General features: G+C 41.8%; 1 protein-coding gene and 1 pseudogene across 1 annotated transcript in view; both read right to left on the bottom strand.

Moving 5' to 3' along the window:
* LOC141097307 (cell cycle control protein 50C-like) overlaps positions 1-13,362 on the bottom strand; it is a 132,495-nt gene that overhangs the window by 39,478 nt on the left and 79,655 nt on the right. The gene's annotated exons all lie outside the window — the stretch shown is intronic.
* On the bottom strand, positions 3,735-5,636 carry LOC141097265 (microtubule-associated serine/threonine-protein kinase 3 pseudogene; annotated as a pseudogene).

Raw genomic sequence — 13,362 nt, 5'->3', positions numbered from 1 at the left:
TTTATTAACCCTTTAGGTGCGTCACAGGAATTTTTTTGAATATTTAAAAAAAAAAATGAACATCTAACTTTTTTTCACAAAAAAAATACTTCAGGTTCAATTTTTTTTATTTTACCAAGGGTAACAGGAGAAATTGGACTGCAAAAGTTATTGTGCAATTTGTCCTGAGTACGCTGATACCTGATATGTGGGGGGGAACGACTGTTTCGGCGCATGGCAGAGCTCAGAATGGAAGGAGCGCCGTTTGACTTTTTCAATGCAAAATTGGCTGGAATTCAGATCGGACACCATGTCACGTTTGGAGAGTCCCTGATTTACCTAAACAGTGGAAACCCCCTACAAGTGACCCCATTTTGGAAACTAGACCCCCCAAGGAACTTATCTAGATATGTGGTGAGAACTTTGAACCCACAAGGGCTTTACAGAAGTTTATAACGTACAGCGGTACAATTAAAAAATCATATTTTTTCCACAAAAATGATCTTTTCACCCTCAATTCTTATTTTTCCAAGGGTAACAGGACCCTAAAAGTTATTGTGCAATTTGTCCTGAGTATGCTGATACCCCACATGTGGGGGTAAACCACTATTTGGGCGCATGGCAGAGCTCGGAAGGGAAGCAGCGCCATTTGACGTTTTTGGCTGGAATTGAGATCGGACACCATGTCGCGATTGGAAAACCCCTGATGTACCAAAACAGTGGAAACCCCCCACAAATGACACCATTTTGGAAACTAGACCCCCTAAGGAACTTATCTAGATGTGTGGTGAGCAGTTTGAACCCCCCAGTGCTTCACAGAAGTTTATAACGTCCGGGCGTGAAAATAAAAAATTTGTATTTTTTCCACAAACATGATCAATTAGTCCCCAATTTTTTCATTTTCCCAAGGGTAACAGGAGAAATTGGACCCCAAAAGTTGTTGTCCAATTTGTCATGAGTACGCTGACACCCCATATGTGGGAGAAAACTACTGTGTGGACACACGTCGGGGCTTGGAAGGGAAGCAGTGACGTTTTGGAATGCAGACTTTGATGGAATGGTCTACGGGTGTCATGTGCGTTTGGAGAGCCCCTGATGTACCTAAACTATTAAAACTCCCCACAAGTGACCCATTTTGGACACTAGACCCCCCATGGAACTTATCTAGATGTGTGGTGAGCACTTTGAACCCCCAAATGCTTCACAGAAGTTTATAACGCTCGGACGTGAAAATAAAAAAATCATTTTTTTCCACAAAAATGATATTTTTGCCCCCAATTTTTTATTTTCCTAAGGGTAACAGGAGAAATTGGACCCCAAAAATTGTTTTTCAGTATGACCTGAGTAGGCTGATACCCTACATGTGGGGGGTAAAACACTGTTTGGGCGCATGGCAGAGCTTAGAAGGGAAGGAGCACCATTTGACTTTTTCAACTCAGAATTGGCTGGAATTGAGATCAGATGCCATGTTGCATTTGGAGAGCCCCTGATGTGCCCAAACAGTGGAAACCCCCAATTCTAACTCCAACCCTAACCCCAACACACCCCTAACCCTAATCTCAGCCCTAACCCTAACCCTAGCCCTAACCCTACCCTAGCCCTAACCCTAATGGAAAAATGGAAATTAATACATTTTTTTTATTTTATTATTTTTCCCTAAGGGGGTGATAACGGGGGGTTTGATTTACGATTTATGGCGGTTTTTATATTTGGCAGCTGTCGCACGCTAAAAGACGCTTTTTTTTGTAAAAATATTTTTTGCATCACCACATATTGAGAGCTATAATTTTTCCATATTTTGACCCACTGAGTCATGTGAGGTCTTATTTTTTGCGGGACGACTTGACGTTTTTATTGGTACCATTTTCGGGCACGTGACATTTTTTGATCGCTTTTTATTCCGATTTTTGGGACGCAGAATGAACAAAAGCCAGCGTTTCATGAATTTCTTTAGGGGGGGTGCGTTTACACCGTTCCGCGTGCGGTAAAATTGATAAAGGACCTTTATTCTTCGGGTCAGTACGGTTACAGTGATACCTCATTTAGGTCGTTTTTTTATGTTTTGTCGGTTTTATGCAATGAAAACTTTTATATAAAAAATAATTATTTTTGCATCGCTTTATTCTGCGAGCTATAACTTTTTTATTTTTTCGCTGATGATGCTGTGTGGCAGCTCGTTTTTTCCGGGACAAGATGACGTTTTCAGCAGTACCATGGATATTTATATGCGTCTTTTTGATCGCGCGTTATTACACTTTTTGTTTGGCGGTATGATAATAAATCATTATTTTTTGCTTAGTTTTTAATTTTTATTTTTTAAGGGGTTCGCTAAAGGGGTTAACTAATGGGATAGTTTTATAGTGCAGGTCGTTACGGACGCAGCGATACCTAATATGTGTACTTTTATTGTTTTGGTTTTTTTTATTTCCAATAAAAGGATTTATTTGGGGAATATTTTTTTTTTTTTTCTAATTTATTTGGCGATTTTTTTTTAATTTATGTTAACACTTTTTTATTTTTTTTAAACTTTATTAAATAGTCCCAGGTGGGACATCACTGTCCTGTGACAGATCGCTGATCTGTCACATCACAGATCACTGTGACAGATCAGCGATCTGTCACAGGCATTGAAGCAGACTTCCTCATGCCTGCGCTTTGCAGGCACTGAGGAAGCCAGCTTCCTGCAGGCCCCCGAAGGCCCCCGTCGCCATCTTGGATTCGGGGGCCTGCAGGAAAGGAGCCCCCCGCAGCAGTGCTGCACATTGCGCTGCCGTGGGGGGCTCAGGGAAGCACGGAGGGAGCCCCCTCCCTGCCGATGCTTCCCTTTAACCCCCGGTACACCGCGATCGTGTTTGATCGCGGTGTGCAAGGGGTTAACGTGTCGGGGGCGGTCCGTGACCGCCCCTGACACATTGTGCCGGATGTCAGCTGTGATAATCAGCTGACACCTGGCCGCGATCAGCGGCGCTCACCACGTAGACGTACTATCCCGTCCATGGGCATAGGGGCCCAGGTCCCATGGACGGGATAGTACATCGGATGTCAGAAAGGGGTTAAAGCAGATGTAACGGGATGAGACTTTCTATTTTCTGTAGCTCACGTGTCGGCTTTCGGCTTTACTGTATAAATTAGAATAATTGAGTCTGTCTTGACCGGGACATTGAAATATAATGGCAGAGAGAAAATTAAGAAAAAAACCTTTCATTCTGGAGGGCTCAGCACCTTCATGTATTACACAGCCCAGTGATTTTAGTGGCACTTTTTAATTACTAATTTTTCTGTAATGAACCTGCCAAGAATTACTGGTGAATTGTGGGCTGCAATTTCCAGGGGCAAGTATTTTGCACCTCTTTACCCAATAATTTTTAGCACTCCCTTCCACCAATCTGTTGGGCTCTGTTGTCCTTATATTTTGCATTTTGACCTCCTATATTCCTTTTTTTTTCTGAACTTGATAGCTGGTTTGATCAACTGTCATGTGCCCCTAACAGCTGAAATTGCGATCCACCTGCGGCTGCTAACATGTTAAATGCCACTGTCAATCTCTGACAGCGGCATTTAACACATGCGTGCCGGAAGCGTGTCACAAACCACACCCACGGACGCCCCTGGAGATGATGATTTCTGCTACACATAGCAAGGCTATACGTAGCACAAGCGATCAGATGATTGCAGCTTCAAGTCTTCTATGGAGACTACTGTATTGAAGCAAGTCAAAAGTGGAAAAGAAATGTTTTAAAAAATATAAAAAAAGTTTAAAGTTTATATTTCCCTAGTCAAAATAAAACAATACAAAAAAGCGATCATATATTTCATATTGCTGCATTAAGAAACTCCCAATTTATCCAAATACAAAGGCAATCTGATTGGTAAACTACGTAACGAGAAAAAAATCCAAACCGCAAAATTACGTTTTCTTGTTCATAGCAACGGGTGATTAAAAAATCGTATCTACCCTAAAATGCTATCACTAAAAACGTCAGCTTGGCGCGCAAAATATAAGCCCTGACCCAGCCCCAGATCCCAAAAAATGGAGACGATACGGATCTCAGAAAATGGTGCAATTTTTTTTTTTTTTATTAAACTTTTGGATTTTTTTCACCACTTAAATAAAAAACAATCTATACATGTTTGGTATCTGTCATCTCATAATGACCTGGCGAATCATAATGGCAGGTCAGATTTAGCATTTGGTGAACATGGTAAAAAAAATAAAAAAAACTGTTGTGGAATTGCACTTCTATACTTCTCCAGCAGTGATGGTGGATCTGCTGGACCTCAGGGCGCCGGATGTGGAGGTTTACCATCTTTTAAATGTCTGTAGGGGAGCGGCAACAACATGTAAACACGCGGGCAGCCCTAGATAATCCACGCCGGCATGATGATAAGATCCGGGGGAAGGTGAAACCTCTTCTCTTTTTCTCCTTTTTTACATTCTCTGGGCTTTCTTGCTCTGCATTTGGATTTATTGCAGATTTTCTTTTCTCGATGTATGATGCTTGGGTACACTCTGGATGGGACTTTGAATTCTCATTGTTCATCGTGATGGTAGCGATGGTGCAGAGTTTAGAAAGCCTTTCAGAGGATGACGTAAAATTTTGGAAGTCAAGGTCCTTGTCCTCACTTGTGTCCTCTTCTTTCTCTGAGACCATAAGCATGTCTCTATGAGCGTGATTGATAAAGAGGCTGGTGTCCACATCTGACACAAGATGAGGAATATACATCGGCTTCTGATTTAGAAGATTGTCAAAATCTATTTTTTTCATGAATGGATGATCCTTAATCTCAAATGCTCCACCTGTCCCAAGTCTGTGCTCAGGATTTTTTTTGAGCAGGTCAGTGATGAGGTTCTTAGCCTCACGGGGTGGACAGCGTTTGTAATTCCAAGGTATTTTTCCCATGACAATCATTCTTTTAAGCTCAGGTATGAAATCCGTATCAAATGGTAAAGATCCAACCAGAAATTCATGGAGGATGATCCCCATTGACCACCAGTCAACAGGTCTTCCGTAGTCTTTCATTAGGATGACCTCTGGGGCCATGTAATTCAGGGTACCACAATTCTCAAGGTCCTTGAACTCTCTGGAGATGTCCTTCACTGATTGCTTATAGTTGTTGGTTTTTGGTATCATGACACCAATTTTTGAAAGTCCAAAATCGGCGACTTTAATGTGCCCAGCAGTTGTAATCAGTAGGTTGTACGGTTTCAGGTCTCGGTGCACCACACCATAGCTGTGCAGGTATTCCACAGCAAGAACTGTTTCTGCAAAGTACAGACGGGCCAAGGGGATAGATAAACGGCCCTTGGTGCTTAGAAGGGACCCACAGTCTCCACCTCCAACATACTCCATGACCATACACAGGTGAGATCTAGTAGGGAAGGAGCAGAGCATGGAGACCACAAAGGGACAATCAGCGAAGGTCATGATGTCCCTCTCCAGAAAGGCCGCTTCCACGTGTTTTTCAGTTTCCAGGTTCTTCTTCGCCATTTTCTTCATAGCGAAGATCTGCTGTGAGTATTTGTGCTGCACTAAGTAGACAGCCCCAAAACATCCGCCGCTGATCAGTTTGGATGTCTCGAAGTCGCTCATATGCGGCTTTTTCGCCGGGATCAATGATTCCATCAAGTTAGTGGCAGGCTCGTGGATCTCTGGCATCTCACAGATCACACTCTCAGGATCCGGCAGCTCAGGGGTTTCTGTTGTCAGATCGCTGCTTGGCCCCAGATGACTCGTATTAGGGTTCGGGGATTCCGGGGGAACATTTTCCCCGTCTTTGTCGTCGCCTTCTGGTGTCTCAGTGGCAGGCTCGTTGATCTCCGTGATCTCACAGATCACACTCTCAGGATCCGGCAGCTCAGGGGTTTCTGTGGTCAGATCACTGCTCGGCCCCGCCTGACTCGTGTTAGGGTCCGGGGATTCCAGGGGGACATTTTCCCCATCTTTGTACTCGCCTTGTGGTGTCTCCAGGCATTTCGGGGAGCGGGCCGGACCTCCTAGCACATACAGGACTTTTTCGGCCAGTTCTTTAACAAAAGCCAAATCTCCATCTTGAGATTTTTCTTCAGCCTGCTGTAGTAATGTCCTGATGTTCCGGGTTAAATCTGTCAGATACTCTGAGGTAAGACGGTCTTGGTGGTATTTGGTCAGGCAGTCCTGCACTAGCTCCACCACCAGCCGGTGAGTGAAGCCGAGGATGCCATCGGGTGGTAGAAGCTTAATGTCAGAGCAATGGGTGTAAATAATCTCCAATAATCCTTCTACCTGAAGCTTGTCTAGAAGAAATTCAGCCATAGCGAAAAATTGCAAATGCACTCAGTCACTAGGGAGCCAAAATGGCAGCCGGAACCCTGTGTACATAGCATAAGTAACTGCGAGCGGTGATGTCATAATGGTCGACCATCTGTGATATCATAATGGCTGACCATCTGTGATGTCATAATGGCCGACCATCAGTGATGTCATAATGGCCGACCATATGTTTTCAAACATTTTTTTTTTTTTAAACCGTCTTTATTGAGTGTATTACAAAATATACATATAATGTCCAATAACATAACAGAAGAACATTTATGCAATATTATTAACATTAGACGGCATTTTTTCAACTATAACCCCCCGCCCCTCCCCCTCCACTCCCCCGGGCAAACTCCATAACTTCGTAACACAATTTCATTCCAGTCTAACAGGGATATTACCAGCAAGCTGCTCTCTCATATACCAGTTGGTGAGCTGGAAACAACTATGTATCGCCTGGCTTGTGGAAGATGTCTGAGTATTGATAAAAGAGGACCATGTGAAAAAAAAGCGGTCAGTGTCTTTTTCTTTATTAAGTAAGGTCTCTATCCAATCCATTTTGAAGAGATATGTTACTTTTGTAGTAATTAAGCTTAAAGAAGGTGTTGCATCCTGTGCCTACAAACGGAGAATGCTTTTACGTGTGGCTGCCGCCCATATGAACAAGATGCGGCGCTGCTGGACAGAAAGCCCCACCAACTGGTCCTGTGCGAGAATATTAAATATGGCCCACTCTGGGGAGAGAGAGATAGATATGCCAGTATCCCACACCTCGCTTATTATTGGGCAGTCCCACAGGCAATGGAAAATATCAGCTGGAGAGTGTAAGCATTTAGGGCAGGGATAGTCCCCTGAGGGGGACATTTTAGACTTGACCTCCGGGGAGATGTATGCTCTATGAAATATCATAAGAGACATGGTTATATAACTATCATATGGTAGTATAGAGTTCATACGCAGAGTGGCTTTCAAAAGGTCATTTACCCGACAGTTCGTTAATTGAGCAACCCATTTTCCAGGGCCTGGTGAAGAGTCTCACCAATGTATAGAAGGCTTTAATGATTTATATAAAAGACTCATAGAATAAGTTCCCATTTGGACTTTAATGGATATTAAATTTAGAGCGTGTGTTCTAGCATCATCCGTTATGTCTCGCAATATTGAGCTTACGTAATGTCTAATTTGAGAGATAGTAAAATTGTCTTCTGTAAGGATTGGGTATTTGAAAGCCATGTCCTCTAAGGTAAGAAGGCATTGATTATTTGTTAACGTATCTCGGACCAGTCTACACCCATTGTTTCCAAGCACCTTGTAAATGGGAGGTGACTTGCCTTGTAGAAAAGAGGGGTTACCTTGAATGGGAAGAAACATCGAGATGTGGGGGTCAAGACCGCTAACTCGTCTAGCTTGACGCCATCCCAAGATTACCGACCATAATAGAGGATTATCTCTAACCTCCACTGGAATTTCAGCATTTCGTAGGTGAAGCAATGCTGGGAAGCTGAAGGGTCTACACATGGCCTCATCTATTGGGGTATTAGTGAAGCGATTAAAGGCGTATATCCAATCAAGGGAATGGCGAAAAGCAGCCTCTATACTGTAGAGGCGTAAATTTGGGAGATTAAGTCCACCCAAAGATTTGATTTGCTGTAGCTTAAAAACACTAATTCTAGAGCCCCCTTCTGAGCCCCAAATAAATTGGCAGAAGGCTTGTGTCAGTAGCCTATCATCAGCTTTAGAAAGTAGAACCGGGAGCGTCTGTAAAGGAAAGAGTATTTTAGGGAAAGAGATCATATAAATTAGATGGGCTCTCAACGGAAGAGAAACAGACCACAATTGAGCTGAAAAAAAAAGAAATCCATCAGAGTTATAGCAGAAATGTTAGGAGTGACCAAATCAACAGTTTGGCACATTATGTAAAAAAAAATGCTTGGGAATTCAAACAGCCTGGACGTTCATCAAAGACAATAGTGGTGGATGATCACAGAATCTTTTCCATGGTGAAGAAAAACCTCTTCACAACATCCACCTAAGTGAAGATCATTTTCTAGTAAGTAGGTGTATCAGTCTACCACAAAGAGAGCACTTAATGAAAACAAATATAGAGGGTTGACCACAAGGTGCAAACCATTAACCCCTTCACGCCGCAGCTCTTTTTCGTTTTGCATTTTCATTTTTCGCTCCCCATTCTTCCAAAAGCCATAATTTTTTTATTTTTCCATCAATATGGCCATGTGATGGCTTGTTTTTTGGGGGGACGAGTTGTACTTTTGAACGACACCATTGGTTTTACCATGTCGTGTACTTGAAAAAGGGAAAAAAATTCCAAGTGCGGTGAAATTGCAAAATAAGTGCAATTCCACAACTTTTTTGGATTTTTTTTAACCATGTTCACCAAATGCTAAAATTGACCTGCCATTATGATTCTCCAGGTCATTATGAGTTCGTAGACACCAAACATGTCTAGGTTGTTTTTTACTTGAATTGTGAAAAAAGTTTGTTAAAAAATAATTGTGTCATTTTCCGAGACCCGTCGTGTCACCATTTTTCGTGATCTGTGACTGGATGGTGGCATATTTTTTGCATGCCGAGCTAGCGTTTTTAATGGTACCATTTTGGTGTGGATACGATCTTTTTTTCACCCGTTATTGCATTTTATTGCAATGTTGTGGCAACCCAAAAAACATAATTCTGGCGTTTTGACTTTTTTTCTCCACCAAGCGTTTACCAATCAGATTCATTTTTTTATAGCTTCATAGATGGGGCGATTCTGAACGCAGCGGTACCAAATATGTGTATTTTTAATTTTTTTTAATTGTTTTATTTTGAATGGGGCGAATGGGGGTGATTTGAACTTTCATATTTTTATTTTTTTTTCATATTTCTAAAAACTTTTTTTTTTTTACTTTCTGCCTGCTTCAATAGTTTTCATGGGAGACCAGAAGCTGCAGTTGTCTGATCGCCTCTGCTACATACAGGCGATGATCAGATCGCCTGTGTGTAGCAGAAATGCTCACTTGCTATGAGCGCCGATCACTGGGGGGGCGCTCATAGCAATCCAGCAATTACAACCAGAGGTGTCTCCTGCAGACCCCGGGTTGTCATGCCAGCCCATTGATGGGCGGGATTTGTGACGCGCTTCCGGCGCGATCACATTAAATGCTGCTGTCAGAGATTGACAGCAGCATTTAACAAGTTAACAGCTGCAGGTGGATCGTGATGCCACCCGCTGTTGTTAGGGGCACATGTCAGCTGTTCAAAACAGCTGACATGTGCCAGGAAAGATGTGGACTCAGTGCTGGAGCCCATACTAAAGGGAGGGATACAACATACGCAGTACTAGAATGGCGCATGTCGTGAAGTTAATCAGCCTTAAAAATAGAAAGGCCAGATTAAACTTTGCCCAAAAAAATCTAAAGAAGTCAGCCCAGTTCTTGAAAAGCATTCACAGGACAGAGGAAACTAAAATCAACCTGTACCAGAATGATGGGCAGAAGAAAGTATGGAGAAAGCTTGATAATAGCTCATGACCAAAAGCACAACACATCCTCTGTAAAACATGGTGGAGGCAGTGTGATGGCGTGGGCATGAATGGCTTCCGATGGCACTGGGTCACTAGTGTTTATTGATGATTTGACTGAAGACAGAAGCAGCTGTATGAATTCTGAAGTGTACTGGGCTATACTCTGCTCAGATTAAACCAAATGCAGCAAGGTTGATTGGATGGCACTTCACAGTACAGATGGACAATGACTCAAAACATACTTTGAAAGCAGCACAAGAGGTTTTTAAGGCAAAGAAGTGGAATGTTCTGCAATGGCTGAGTCAATCACCAGATCTCAACCCCATTGATCAGAATTTCACATGCTTAAGACATAACTTAAGTCAAAAAGGAGGAAACCCGGCGTTTGTTAACATCCATGGCTTCCAGACTTCAAGCAGTCATTGCCTGCAAAGGATTCTCTACACAGAGATAAAAATAACATTTTATTTATGGTAAAGTTAATTTATCTAATTATCATAGAATCATGGAATGCTAGAGTTGGAAGGGACCTCCAGGGTCATCATGTCCAAACCCCTGCTCAATGCAGGATTCACTAAACTATCTCAAGCAGATGTCTGTCCAGCCTTTGTTTGAAGACTTCCATTGATGGAGAACTCACCATCTCTCATGGTAGCCTGTTCCACTAATTAATCACCCTCACTGTCAAAGTTTTTTTTATAATATCTGATCTGTATCTTATCCCTTTCAGTTTAATTCTATTGCTTCCCATGTGCAAATGAGAATAAGGATGATCCTGCTACACTGTGACATCCCTTCTGATATTTGTAGACAGCTATTACGTCTTCTCTTATCTTTTTTGCAGGCTAAGCATTCCCAGATTCTGTAGTTGTTCCTCATAGGACATACTTTGCAGTCCGCTCACTATACTGGTAGCTCTTCTCTGCACTTGCTTCATTTTTTTGTCTTTTTTAAAATGTAGTGCCCAGAACTGGACACAGTATTCCAGATGAGGTCTGACCAAGGATGAGTAGAGGGGGATAATTATTTCACATGATCTAGACTGCTTTTCTTCTCTAGTAATAGCTATCCCTCCTAGCTTTGCATCGTCTGCAACTTTGATTAGTTTACTTTCAGTTCCTTTATCTAGATCATTTATAAAAATGTTGAACAACATTGGTGTCAAGACAGAGCCTTGTGGTACTCCAGTTGAAACACTCTTCTAATTGGACATGCAACCATTTATTACCACTCTTTGAGTGCAATCACTGAGCCAGTTATGAATCCAACTAATCTTGTCAATCCTATTATTGGTAATTTTTGCAAAAAGAATAGTATGAGAAACTTTATAAAGTGCTTTGTTAAAGTCAATATATAGTATATCTACCGCATTTCCCTGATCCACACAGTCAGTGATTCCATCATAGAAGGAAATAAGATTTGTCTGACATGACTTGTTTGCTACAAACCCATGCTGGCTTTGGTTAATTACTATATTCTTATCCAAGTACTTACATACATTCTATTTAATAATTTGTTCAAAGATCTATTTTTACTTTTACTTTAATTACTTTTGAATCCCTGAAATGAGGCGGCTTTGTAATAAATGGTTGCAATTCCTAAATATTTCACAGCATATTTTTGTTTAACCCTTTAATTAAACCTGCAAGTCTACATTTCAATTGAATCTCAGTTGTTTCCTTTCAATTACAAAATTGCAGCATTTAGAGGCCAAATCATGGAGATTAAGTCCCTGTACAAATATTTCTGCACCTAACTGAATTACATGTGTTAGAAATAGAGATGAAGACATTTTTGAACATTTGATTTGGTTTATTCATTCAGTTTGGCTGGAAAATTAAATTCTGACCAAATTGATTCATCCTGAATCGAAAGTGTCCTGAAGAGACATTTATATAAAACTAGCTGAAGAGCCCGGCGCTGCCTGGGCCTAGTAACTACCATAACTACGGTTAGTAATAACAAATTATAATGATTATATATATATATACACTCACTGGCCACTTTATTAGGTACACCTGTCCAACTGTGTGTTAAGACTTAATTTCTAATCAGCCAATCACATGGCGGCAACTCAGTGCATTTAGGCATGTAGACATGGTCAAGACAATCTCCTGCAGTTCAAACCGAGCATCAGTATGGGGAAGAAAGGTGATTTGAGTGCCTTTGAACGTGGCATGATTGTTGGTGCCAGAAGGGCTGGTCTGAGTATTTCAGAAACTGCTGATCTACTGGGATTTTCACGCACAACCATCTCTAGGGTTTACAGAGAATGGTCCGAAAAAGAAAAAAAATCCAGTGAGCGGCAGTTCTGTGGCCGGAAATGCCTTGTTGATGCCAGAGGTCAGAGGAGAATGGGCATACTGGTTCGAGCTGATAGAAAGGCAACAGTGACTCAAATTGCCACCCGTTACAACCAAGGTAGGCAGAAGAGCATCTCTGAACGCACAGTGCGTCGAACTTTGAGGCAGATGGGCTACAGCAGCAGAAGACCACACTGGGTACCACTCCTCTCAGCTAAGAACAGGCATCTGATGGCTACTTTCAGCAGGATAATGCGCCATGTCATAAAGCTCGAATCATCTCAGATTGGTTTCTTGAACATGACAATGAGTTCACTGTACTCAAATGGCCTCCTCAGTCACCAGATCTCAATCCAATAGAGCATCTTTGGGATGTGGTGGAACGGGAGATTCGCATCAGGGATGTGCAGCCGACAAATCTGCGCCAACTGTGTGATGCCATCATGTCAATATGGTCCAAAATCTCTGAGGAATGCTTCCAGCACCTTGTTGAATCTCTGCCACGAAGAATTGAGGCAGTTCTGAAGGCAAAAGGGGGTCCAACCCGTTACTAGCATGGTGTACCTAATAAAGTGGCCAGTGAGTGTATATATATATATATAGTGTGTGTATATATATATGTATATATATATATATATAAAGCTGAGTGTAGAGCCCCGCCCACTTCGCATAGCCACATTCACTATAATATCCCACATCATCTCGTCAGCCAGAGCTACCGGACTACTACCCCTAATATCCCACATCATCCCGTCAGCCAGAGCCACCGGACTACTACCCCTAATATCTCACATCATCCCATCAGAGCCAGTAAAAATAGAATAGTGAAATTGCACAGAAACATGGTTCACTAAGATCCCAGGTTTTCTACTGATCAGGCTGATATTCTCACTTTTCTGCCACCATAAATATCACAGTAATGCTTTTCACCAATGAACAGGCACAAACTTATACATTAGTACAGCTGAGAAACCTTCACACACATTTTCATGCACCGTCAACTTGTAATTTGTCCGTCTGAGTTGCTCATGGGTGTACAGCATCTGTATGCAGTATAGTATCATATTTAATGGGTTGTTATGGGAAAAGCATTACGTGTTATATGGGTATATTCAGGTGAACTATGGGGAAAGAAGCATTTTAAAAAAAAACTCACAGCATCAGAGCACAGTAAAACATCAATAATGCATAAAAGTGTCTGTGAGAAAATATTAAATCCACATGACATTTAATATGTGCACTTTCCTACATTCATGTGTGT

This window comes from Dendrobates tinctorius, unplaced genomic scaffold (assembly GCF_039654945.1).
Source record: "Dendrobates tinctorius isolate UK_male_01 unplaced genomic scaffold, ASM3965494v1 ptg000084l, whole genome shotgun sequence".
NCBI classification, from domain to species: Eukaryota; Metazoa; Chordata; class Amphibia; order Anura; family Dendrobatidae; genus Dendrobates; species Dendrobates tinctorius.
Note: the sequence above shows the minus strand (reverse complement) of the source record. Positions and strands in the feature narration are given on the sequence as shown.